Source organism: Plectrocnemia conspersa, unplaced genomic scaffold (genome assembly GCF_051122295.1).
Source record: "Plectrocnemia conspersa isolate PC_06_02 unplaced genomic scaffold, ASM5112229v1 ptg000013l, whole genome shotgun sequence".
Taxonomy (NCBI): domain Eukaryota; kingdom Metazoa; phylum Arthropoda; class Insecta; order Trichoptera; family Polycentropodidae; genus Plectrocnemia; species Plectrocnemia conspersa.
Genome location: NW_028277177.1, coordinates 8,961,772 through 8,973,486, shown reverse-complemented (window position 1 = coordinate 8,973,486; position 11,715 = coordinate 8,961,772). Strand labels below are relative to the sequence as shown.

General features: G+C 30.9%; 1 long non-coding RNA gene across 1 annotated transcript; it reads right to left on the bottom strand.

The window, feature by feature from the left end:
* Positions 1-815: 815 nt before the first annotated feature.
* LOC148227212 (uncharacterized) lies at positions 816-6,697 on the bottom strand. Its single transcript, XR_015811901.1, has 2 exons — positions 2,739-6,697; positions 816-2,378 (listed from the first exon to the last, which is right to left on the bottom strand). It is a non-coding gene; the product is annotated as an uncharacterized LOC148227212 (long non-coding RNA).
* Between the last annotated feature and the right edge of the window lie 5,018 nt (positions 6,698-11,715).

Below are 11,715 nucleotides of genomic sequence, written 5' to 3'. Positions count from 1 at the left end.
AAATATAATTACTAAGCAGAGTTTCTAAAGTTTATACAACATAATTCTTTCGTATTAAAAAATAAATAAAAGTTTTACGAATATTTATTTTAATTTTAAAAAGTGTCTCAAACTTTAAATTAGTATAAAGTGTTATTTTAATTATATCTGCCGTGGAAAAGACTACAACACATTTTTAATAATTTAAAAATATACAAAGAGTTTAATGCGGTTATAAAAAAATGCAGTGTTGCCAGTCTTAAGTATTATGGACTTATTCCATTTTGGATATTTAACGACATATTTTAACGACTCGCTATATTCGCTTCGCTGTGAATTACATAATAGAACTTGGGTCCTTTTTCTGCCTAAGAACGAACGCATTAATTTTATATATTTCCAAGGGGAGGAGCAATCCAGCACAACTACCTTCTACCAATCTCGTGAAAAAATCCTCAAAGTGATTTTTCCCTCACTGGCCATAAAATATTCGTGGTTATTATAGTGCGTACGACTGTAGCTTTTCACACTAAAGAACCCCGTCACTTTATGTTCGAAATGATCCACAGGCATACATCAACCTTAACCACTCGGGCATTCGGAGCATTTTTGCATTTACACCTCGCCAATAAACGAAACTTACCGAATAAGTATTTTTTATATACAATGTGTATTTTATATACATATAATAAATATCCTTTGTTGGGAAGCGTACTAAATGCAAAATGACACCTCACCAACGTGCACAATAATAATATACATAAAAGCCGAATTTATTGGGCAATTAAATTTACACTCATTGCTTTGTTGCATTTATTGCTACATTTTAGTGTCTCGCTCTCCATTTTACTTTCAGATAGTATACAGAATGCTACATTTGAATCTTACTTAAACTTAAAACCTTGAGATAATCTCAGAAAAACTCTCAAAGTTAATAAAATAAATGATTGACTCCTGTTGCATACAAGACATAAGTGTGATATTAAAAAAGTAATTCTAGTTTATAAAATAAATCGATTTTTTAATCAGTGACACAAATGGCATTCCAATTTTATCTTCATTATAAACGTTATATATACCTGCTTTAAATTCACGACACAATTAAACACATTTCGTCTGTTCAGTACGTTATTGCCACAAGTTGATATGAATGATGGCAATAGTTTCCCCTTTCGCATTGAACAAACTTAGCTTAGCTAGTTTTAGAAATTTACTTTACTCTCCGAATATCCCTTGTGTACTAATACATATGTATTCAAAGAATGAAAACCTTTATATAAAAAAACATTTATGTATATATGTATGTATACGGACAATACAGATATTTTGACTTTATTTATAGATTATGCCACTGGGTTAATGTCTAAGATGATTATAATTTTCTAATACAAAAACGTGATAGAGCTGAAATATGGGAGGAGAAGAGGAAGAACAAGATTCACATTCAGTAAAAAGTATTATTTTAATGATTAAAAAAATGTTTGATTTTATTTTTTTGCGGCTTATACTGTGGTTTCTATAATATATTTTTACAACAGGTTTTCTTAAAAACGAAACGATCAAAGTTAATAAATACATAGTTTCATTATGGTTGCGAATGACATTTTCTCGAATAAAGATAAGAAAAATTCAGATAGAATATATCATTTAATGTTTAATATCTAAAACAGTGTGTGCTATATAATCTTAATTTGAAATATTGAAATTGAGAGAATTTTGAGCAAATTCTAAAATTTACTAATATTTATGATCATATAAATATTTTTTTAAATGTGGCTTTTTTAATGGTTCATCCTGTATATTGTTATTTATATATTGAAGAGCTTGCGAGGATATCGTATGTTATATTAGAGACGTTTGCCGCATCCTGGTATTTTTTCAGAGGAGGATACCTTTTCATATTTTTACGACCTCCTTTAGTGCTTTTGGGTCTTTCACGTGAGAATGCGAAAGATCGTGATCGCGCGAAAGGGAGAGTCAGAGATCAGCGAAATATTCAAATATTTATTTTTTCGAAGATTTTTTCCCTTCTGAGCTCAGATTTAACCCCGGCTATTATATGTGACCGAAATATTAAAAAACGAGAGGTAAAAAGTTTTTTCTGCATTACCAAATAAGCAAGAGATACCCTTTTCGGCAAAACTTTTATAAACCATAATGATGTACATGTTAAATATTATATAGAGAGCAAATTTCAATAATTTAAGATTACCGATATATTATTAATCCATGTAAATGTAAATATACTTTCATCGACAAAATAAATTACACGAGATAAATGCTTATCCTTTTCTAAGGTAAGATAAAACCAAAATCAGTCAAATGTATTTATAAAATTCCTCATTCTTCAAAATTCTCAAAGCAAGAAGTATTGTCAGGTATAAAATATTTAAAAGCCTCTATTAACTATCACCCTCCATTTTTAGTTCTTAATTTTCTTGAGAATTCTCAAATTATATTGATAAATAAATAAACTATATGTAATATATGTGATTATAATAATACATTATATTATTGAATATACATATATTGATATTAACCCCTTACCGATCATAGTACATTTTTAAAAATGTCTCGAATGCTTCTTGCACGGATCCACTCTTTCCTATGCAGCTGTTGTAAAACATTGGATAATATTTGTAAACAAAATTTTAACACAAAATACCATGATATTTTTTTTGATGTTTGCGATAAGAATTCACATAATACAAATTTTCAAGTTAATTAGGGCATGAAAGGGTTAAAGATTACCAGAGAACTGGATAATCGTTGAAGAGAACAAACTGCAATACGATGATAATTTATTATAATGGCGCGAAAACAATCTAATGATTACGATGGAATTTCGGACTACAGTTTTTATATCCGAATCGTAGAGAAAGTTGTCAATAACAGTTGTTCCTACTTAACCTAATTTATATTTTGAAAAAAAAAAATATAAAAGAATTCATTAGATTATAAAAAATCGCCAAAAGACAAATTGTATAAAAAGCCCCCGCACATTTTTGCAATCTGCCGGTTTTTTCTTATCTAGTTATAAATTTTTTGCCATTTAAATACTTCCAACCTTTATTAAAATTTATCAAGAAAACATGCATTTTCTAATATATGGCACGGACCCATCGTTCTTATGCAGTAGTATAAAAAATGCAGCAGGTGTAAAACAATATTTCTATAAATTTAATTTTCAAAAAAAAAAGTTTTTTGATTTTTTTTAAGAAATCAGCAATTTTTTTCGTAAAATGAGAATTCTCAATTTGGATTTCTTTTTCGAGAAATCCTAGAGAAATAATTTTTGAAAATAAATACTAGTTATGGGAGCATTCAGTATATTGTCATTTCATATATTAAAGTGGCATTTAATATACCAAAAATAGAGTGAGAGGAAACTTAAATTTTTAACAGTTATTTGATTTAGATCAATTCAATTTTTTAGGATTGTTTAGAAAATATATATTTAGACAAAAAATATATTTTTTATAAATAATAACAATATCATAAACATGTTTTAAAATTATTTTGGTTGTAATGTTAAAAACATATTATTTAGAATTTATTTATTTATTGTGAATTTCCCATACTAAGATAAAAGCGTTTACCCAATACGTTTCAAGGGGGTAAACACAATCAACAACTACTAAATAAGTAATGAGACGTCAAAGTCTGGAAATCAGTGACTTATAATTTATTTACTATAAACTATTATTACAACCTATAATTAATAGATGCCATAATTCACGACATATCTGGATCACAATATTTGTCAGTGAGATTATGAAAATCTAGGAAAACCATATAATATTCATTACTTCCAACCTCCCAGAAATTGAAAAACAGCTGGTCCATTGTGTAATTCAAGTAAGCCTCGTATTTTTGTCATTTTAATATCAACGTACACAGGTATTATTAATATAAAAATGTCAGAATTCTTTCTACTGAACCCAAATATATTTATCAAAAAGAAGATCGAAATCGTAACGTCTATGTGATCTACGATATTTCATAAAGAGTCGAACTTAATGGAATTATGGATATGAAATTTGAAAGGGGTTCTTCGGGTTGTTCAGTTGTAATCAAATATTTATGGGACAAGGGCGCAGGCTTGGTAAAGGCACAATAATGGTTTGAAATTGAAATTGCTTACACTGCTTACAGCATGAGAGAGCTATTAAGATTAGGCATACTCGAATGGGAACAAGATAGATGTAAGCTACGGCACATACACGAGTAATCTCGCTTCTGCAAAATAATGATTCAATTATCTGATCTGGCGAAATTAATTCCCTAGCGCGAGTTTTAGTTGGCAGCCGGCACGATATGCCATTGATTTTTCAGCTCCAGGCATAAACTGAAACTGGGGCCCGGGGCAACGGAAAGAGTGGCTATTGAAATTTTGTTTACGCCGAAATGTGCTCGTCATCGCGAGTAATTCGGTGGCTTGTTTGGTCGAAACGCTCGAAAACACTCCTGTTTAGTTTATTTTTTTCGGTAAACACACAAACTTCACACACACACAAACATATAGCCAAAACTTTGGGGGTGACTGGAATAGCAAGTCACGGCTACCGAAGAAAATCCCCATGGCGATAATGTGTACTAGGAAGTCGTTTATGCGAGCAAAATTAGTGCACAATCAATCTTCGCGAAAGTTTGTAATAAGTACGTCAAGAACATGCGTATGATTCGATTCGAAGTTCGCTTTTGTACGTACACCTTAACTTTGTCCACGGTGTAAGAAGATACCGCAGAATACAAAAGCCACGACTTAGACTGTGAAATGAGCCAAACGCAGCCACCGCATATACTTTCTTCAAATACAATAAAAATCGCAACAACGTTGTGCCTGCAGTGTGTTTTTAAAATGATCGATTCGTTTCTTCAGTTTGAAATAGAAAACTGCTGCAAAAATTCATCTCAAATTTAATTCTTTTTATGGCAATAAACGGAGAAATTCCGACAAAATGATGTCGTAAATTAAAGCATGAATAAGTGACATAGAATAAGTCGCGATAAAAAAATGTCACTGATTCTGAAATTTAGAACATGTTTTACGGCACCCAGTGCGCGCATTGGGTGCCGTAAAAATAAAAAGTTACAATATTTCTGTGACGTTCGAATCAAGAAACCCAGCCCATAAATATATTAACCTCCAAGGTAGCTAAAATATATTATAAATATATTGCTGTTAAATAGATAGCAAAAAATACTTTGTATGTTTACTTTTAGAATATCTCTCACAGTAGGGAAATTGTATATTGTTAAAGATTTTCGATAATATCTTAATTTAGCCAAGCCAATAGTTGTTGACGTCTTATATTGAAAAAATATGAGTGGTTATATATAGAAACACGTGTGCTTCTGTTATTTTATTTTTCGCAAACGTGCTTGGATATATTATATATGGTGTAAATCAGGTGTTAGCTAACTTATTTTGTAAAGGGCTAGATCGTAAATATTTTACATTTAACGGGCCAGAAGCAAAATTAAAGTGGGTTTAAGAAAAACGTATTTTTCCTTGCAATTTTAAGTAAAATTCATTAAGAAATCTCACGTTATTTGCAAGAGAGGCTAATATCAAAAGCAATTTAATACTCGAGAATAATAGATGTGGTCAGTTTTTTCGCTGAAAAAAATTTCAGTCGTTTTTATAATTAAACTTTACTAGGACTAACCCATCGAACTGCTGTGTAATAGAATAAGTCAAGATATTCGACTTTCATTTTTGATAAAAAAGAGTCACGAAACTGGTAACGGTTAGTATACAAGAGTTAATGAAGTTCAGCGCTGAGAAAACTTGTTCAACAACACATAATATATTGAGATGTTTCCCACAAAGTACCTGCTGGTGAATATTACAATTAATAATCAGGGGCTTTGAACACTTTGCATTTTCAGAAGCCTCATATTTTTTTCAATAAGCCTTACACCGTTATGTGTATATTTTATACCACTTTAAGGTAATACATTCTAGATATTTTACTTCGGAATTTACTTTTTTACCGTTTTCTCAGCTTCATTAAAAATATTTTCTATTGTAGTTGCTCCATGCAGACCATTTATGAAAGCTAATTTTTTAGTCACGTCAAACATAGCATTGACTCCTAGTAAGGCTCAAAAAAATACTAAAAATATGTTTCTTTGCTATTTAATTGGCTGTTGATGTAACTCACAATGTGCTCAAACCTTTTAGCAACTTTTCTCGTCGAAGATCTGATAGATTGAACATGATTTAATTAGTTCACTATCAGTAAAAGGGTTTCCTGTATTAATTCATAAATAAGCTAGCTTTAAATTTTCCTGAAAAAAATATTGTAATGAAAAATTTCGTTTTAAACTGTATAACTTTTCTAATTCGATAAACAAATAATTCACATGCCAATCTATTTTAAAATCACTAATTCATAGTCCACTAGTCTCTTATTTTCTGGCTTTGACAGTGACATGATTATTATTCAAGGCTTATAAAATGATAACGAAATATCAAAAAAAGACGCTATCAAATTATAATTGTGTAACGTCACAGTGGAATGCGAAGCAATAAGTGTACTACAAACGGTTGGCCGTTTTGCTATAGCGCATATTTTTTAATTCTTAATCGAGCCGGATTCGGCATGCGGGCCGTAGTTTGCCGAACTCTGTTTTAAATTATAAGTTGAGCCATTGAAAAATATTTAAAGGTAAATTAAAAGAAGCTTAAATCTTCATCCATGTCTGACAAAATATCACGTAAAATATCACAAAATATATCGTTCAATATTTATCAGCTCAGCATAAATTAATTTTATAAGATTACGAATATTAAATAAGTAATAAGAAATATAGACTATTTAAGTAGATGTTTAAGGTATTTTAATCTTTACCAGTGATAAGGATTTGATTAAATTCCCATTTCACCATCAACATGAATAGCAAGCAGGTATTCAAGTGTATTGCTGTGTATTCTTGTTTGACTTTGATTTGACAAATCAAAGAATATTCAAACCTTTTACCCCTCCGAAACTCGCTTTTGTACAGCGTCCTGCTTTATATTTGTCCTGCATTCGTCTTTTGGTGAAGATTTTATATGCACAGAGACACGGATCGGAGAGTTCGTGCCAAGAATTTAAATAAGATGCACTCTGCCCATCTTGAGACACGTTGACTGCTTGACATGATTGATCACTTTTTATGTATTGTGTTCGATGGTTGCCATTTTAACCATTTTTTTTCATCATAACTGTTGATCATTTTTCACGCACATCGGCAACAAACAAATTTATGAATCTGACAGCTTTTCGATACACACACATGTGTGGTTCACTTCTACGCTAGAATTGATTTGGCTTGCATGATTCAAGTTGTCAAGAAATATTATATGCTTAGAAGAAGCTGAAAAAACGTTGGGCCATGTGGCGACAAAATGTTGAAAAGCGTTAAACGTTTGCCATATTTTATAATTATAAATAATAAATAAAAAGTAAAACAAACACCAGATGCTTGGCTGATTTCTCATGTAATTATGTCACAGCTTCGTTTGTAAAGACATGTTGATTCTTGCGTCATTATTAGAAAATGTCTTTTTGACAGATAAGCCTATTAGACCTTGGCATTGTCATAAATTGCAGATCCTTTGTTGGACGCTGCGACAAAAAATAAAAATATTCCGTTCCCTCTTTGTATTGTTGGATCTTTGGGACTTGACAGTGGAATATTTTTTCCCCAGAGCAGTGAATAGATATTTACAGTTTTATGGCATTCAATAATCATTAGAAAAGTTTTCTCGTATACCTACCCTTTGGCGTGGCTTCCCTTGTTGTCTTTGTTCTCTCGGCTCGGGTTGTTTCGAGTCAACTTCGGCAATGTTCGGATTTAAGCCCCAACTCGTGCACAATGCATAGAGGAATGTACAAACTTTTATTCTAATCTCGAAAATATATTTATAAATTATTTAATGTTTTATTCCAAATTAATAAATACAGATTTTTATGCATAAACATACATACGTTTATGTAAATGCTTCTTAGAATCTAAAGTTGCTACTAATATTATATGATTCAAGATAAAATCGCCTTTATAATAGGTCCATAAGAGCTGAAGAAAAATATACACGTTTTAACTTTTGATTCATTGTGTGATTTTAAATGAGTGTTAATTAATATATTTTTTTAATTATTGAAGCATTAAAAGTTCAAAAAAATATATTTTGTGATATAACTGCTTGATATATAATGTGTTTTATTTGCATGTTTTATTTTTCATATAACCAACTGATTTTTTTAAAGAACATATTTTTGTGTACATTTTTTCAATGGCTGCTATGATCAGATGAAAATGTTGTTATTTTAATAGCATTAAAAATTACATGTTAAATGATTTTTGCAAGAATGACATTACTAAGTTCTCAAAAAAATTAGGTGTACTCTTTTAATAAATAATATTATCTTATCAAAAAATCTTTTAGGAACAAACTTTTTATTCAAATTCTAAATATTTTTTTTCTGATGACCTAAAAGCAGTTCAGCAAACAGTTTAAATTAAACTAGATCACCATTTCATTTTGATTATGAAATTAATAGGGACGCACTGATTTTGTAACCAATTTGTGTTTTATTTCAAGTAGATTACATATTAAATCTGGCTTATAAGATATTGACATTCGTTCTGTTATTTTTATAAGATTTTGTAATTACACGCCATGCAGTTCAAACAGATAACATTCAAAAGATTACTATAATACCTTAATATTATAGAATACAAATATCACTCATTTTTATTTCAAACATAGTTTTGAACTATTTTTATACTTCAAATTTAAATTAATAGATTAGTGGTTGAAATTTAAGGTAAGGAAATAAAAAAATATATAATTTGAATATTAAAAAAAATAATTATATACAAATTAAAATTTAGAACCATTGAAAAGTGTCCTTCTAAAGCAAAATGTGCTTTTATTTGAGTTTGTTTTTATCATAGTCTCCGAAACTTATTGATATTTTATTTTTAGAATATTTTCTTGTATAAAAATAACAATACTTTTCGACCGTTTGTATTTGTTGCTTATTATTTTTATTGTATATTCATATGGACGTAGAGGTCACACGTGCTCTTGTTTGCTGACGCACTTAGCTCTGTAATAATGTCATCATCAGAAATATATTTAAATTTGGAAAGACAAAAGCATTGCATCTTAAAAATCTAAGACGCAAAGTTGGTCGTCGCACAGTCTCAGCTACTTCCAGTGGTTCAATAAATCTAGTGCTATAAAATAGCGGTTCTGGATGAATCTTTCCGATGCCAGCAATTTGATCTAGTTTCGTTTTAAGGTTTTGATGAAGATCTGAAGTCTTTGATGAAACTCTTTCTCAGCTTCTAGGTTCAAAGTTCATCGCAGAATTTTCGATAAATAGTTTGAGATCTACTTAAACTATCGTTAACTCTAGCTTCCTGTTTATTGATAAACTTTATAGACACGATATAATATAATCTCTACGAGCTATCGGCGATTTTGTTGAAGATTTTATTAGTGTCCGAACGGACCAACGTATTGTACAGAAAGTTGTATTATTATTTTATTTGAAAATAACCATCGCAACGTAAAAATATGCGTTTGAGCGAGTGGCGTGACTTTCGCTTAAACTTTAAGTGGCCAGATTTGCTAAGATGGAATTCGAAATGCATGAGAAAAGATGGTCGTCATGGAATTTTAGGGATGCTATAAATCAACTCGGAAATTTGTTAAAATGCAGAACACTTTGCGGAATGAACAACTCAAATTTGAGAAGTTTATGTATTTTAACTTAAATCTATTTATATATCCCTGAAGATTAAGAAGAATTACTACATCTACATCACCAGTATTTTTAGAGAGGATTCTAATGAAAATTCTCAGATAAGTGTAATTATCTACAACTATTGTTAGAAGCCTTGGAATACAAATAATTGTATTTAGTGATAGATTAAAATTAATTTCAACATTACAAATTCATAAACATAGCAGAGAGTAAATAAAAAATGTAATGAATATATAAATATGGTCAAAATAAATACATTATGATTCAGATTTTTTTATACTAATAACTATAGGTGCGGCTCCTAATAATATTTTCATGCTCTTGCTGCAAAAAGTCTGACCACTCTGGTCATATATAAGTCATATGTATATACATGTAAAAGCACTTATTTAATCTGTTAGTAGAGATTTGATTGTAAAAACTTCGTTTTTGGGTGCCACATAATTAATAGCGCTTCATAACCAAATATTTTTATTTATTCATCGTTACTATCCTAAAGTTAAGTAATTGATATTTATATGCTTATACGAAATTCACTCATTCACCCTCATACTTATATATTTACACTTATGCACACGCACACCGATTTGAAAATAAATATTTATCATCGAAAACTCGAACGTTTCACGCGCCAATGGTTACAAAATAAGGGAAGCTCGCTGTTGCTATGCGGAGAGTCGCACGTAAAGATCCAACGAGCTACACAAGTCATACCGCTTAAAGCACATCGTTCACTCAAACAGCAACGCCAGTGTGTAAGAGACAGCAATACCTGACTCCGCTTTGTATATGTGTGAGAGAGAGAGATGTATAGAGGTAGTCGATGTGGATCGAAGCGGTAATACCTTTTATACGCAATCCCTTTGCTGCACTAGGCGTACGTGACTCTGATCACCTTCAGAGCCGCGCTGTAAACTTTGCATGCGACGGCCAGATGAGTCCCGAATGTAAAGTGACCCTTATCGAAGTGCATCCGAGACTAGAGGGTGCCTATACGCAATTGTTTCAAGGTCGTGCCGCTTGCGCCGTTTCGGTTCCAGGGGGTGATCGCTTCTTTGTTCGTGGCACTTGATGCGGCGTTGCGCGATCGCTCATAGTGTACAAAATATATATGTATATACACACATTCAATAAGTGCATAATTATATTTGAACCAAGCCCATAATGGTAATTTTTATGCAGTTAAAATGTATGGATTTGACGTTATGCTTGAATATACGAATAGTATATGTGTATGTATATCTGGTCAAATCTGTTAGATGGTGCATTTATGACTCAGTCGAATTAGCATGGATATCAGATGAAGAGACGAAAAAACTGTCTTACTTTTTCGAATACAATTTCATCGAAATATGTAACACACGAATCTATGGAAAATACTAATTAAAATCATAATGTTGAATAAGGCAGTGACCGATTTTGTTATTAACGCTTTAAATTAGGACTTTTCAACCCATTGGACGGAAAAACTGAACAATAATGAATGACATATCTAGGGCATCCAAATACCCGCCCAAATTCATTACCCGGCTATCGGGTAATTTGTATAAAGGAACCGGGTACCGGGTAATTTTTTACTATTATATATTGACCCAGAGTTAAAATTTACGAATATTATATATATATATCTTGGATTTTGAATTTTATCTTGAATTTGAATTCATTTTACCATTTCGATACCCGCTTATCTCTACCTACTCTGTATGTAGCTGTGATTTTAACGGACTTCTTGGAAGCAGCGAATATCGTTGCCCGGAAGGGCTTAACTGATCTCTAAATCGGTTTTGCAAAATAGAAAAAAAAAGACGAAGTCGTAAAAATCGACTGACTTGGACTCATTTTTATAATTTTCCCTCATAGTGCACTGAAGAGCGTTTATTTTCTGCGCTTAAAATAATCAAATCTGATTTAAGAGTTTTATAAACCTCTAAGTCAGTTTAAATCACGGATGGAAAAAATTAAATTT